Here is a 1,270-nt window from a genome sequence, read left to right as displayed (position 1 = left end):
GGGAATTAGTCACATATGTTTGAAATAATGATTTGTTTAGAGCTAACAAGCAAATCATTATTTGCTCAAACATTTGCTCAATCCTCGTTTGAACTAATCCCATTAAACCATATCATCCGAATACACTGGTCATGCTTTTCCAGCTGTTGATATTCTTTAGCATTTCTTTTTATTGTATTTCACTCACTGCTTTCTTTTCTTTCAGTAGCAGGCAAATATAATTTGAAGCGTACTGAGTAAATGCTTTAAATGGTAAAGATATCTTAGCACGAAAATGAAGCCAGTTTTACATAGTAAATAACTTACAATTAAAAGTGGATCAGTGAGAAAAATAAGTAGCCAAGTGAGAATTGAACAGATCAGAGTAAAGACAAAAAAAAATAGGATTTTTATTAGGTAACATAAGTAATACCCCTACGTTTCCACAACATGTGGTCAGTTTTCACTTTATTTCAGGTCCTGGCACTTTTAAAATGTATTGCCATTTTCCAAACATAATTGCTTCTTTATTTATCAAATCTGACCACTGGCTAAAACAAGAGCATAATTTTTATTCTACAGATAACTCCCCCAAATGCARCCAAATATATTTGCWGATTAAATTTTGGAAGACTTTATTGAAGAAATATGGCTCCTAATTTTGTTGATATTTTGTTTGGAGTTGTGGTTACCAAATGTTCTTGGTCAAATATGAAATAAAAATAAAGTAGTGTTTCAGATACTGAAAGTCATTGTCTCYTAAGCTTATTGTTTGTGTATATTTTGAGAAAACTGCAAATCRTTTAATGYTATGCAAAATGTAACAAAATATGTTATAAGAAAGTAAAACTTTGTTCAACCAGGATGTGTTAAATATTAGAAATGCTATCTTACCCTACTTAATGAATGCACTCAAGAGGTGAGAGAGTTTGGTTTAAAAACAGCAGTCAAGTTCTTTTGAAATCAAAAGATTTCYGTAAATGAATCCATCTTTGAGTCTGAGTGTTTCTGTTTCTGTGCAGGTTTTACACACCGCATTGTTCTGAAMMTACAAAGTGTGTGATTTGGTGAAATACTTCARCAGACTGAATAAAAAATGAAAGCATGAAGCAGCTGTTCCATATTTATTACACAAAAGGCACTTAGAGGCTGAAGGCTGCGGAGGAAAATCTGTATTTCGGCTGCCGTGTTGCACATCTGAGAACGCAGCTGCACTGTGCCAAATGTTTGTGGTTTTTGCTTTTGCTTTATTTATTTATTCATTTATTTATTTGTTCTCTGCAGAACGGGA

The sequence above is a fragment of the Poecilia reticulata genome, linkage group LG4 (genome assembly GCF_000633615.1).
Source record: "Poecilia reticulata strain Guanapo linkage group LG4, Guppy_female_1.0+MT, whole genome shotgun sequence".
Classification (NCBI taxonomy): Eukaryota; Metazoa; Chordata; class Actinopteri; order Cyprinodontiformes; family Poeciliidae; genus Poecilia; species Poecilia reticulata.
This window is presented reverse-complemented; position numbering follows the sequence as displayed.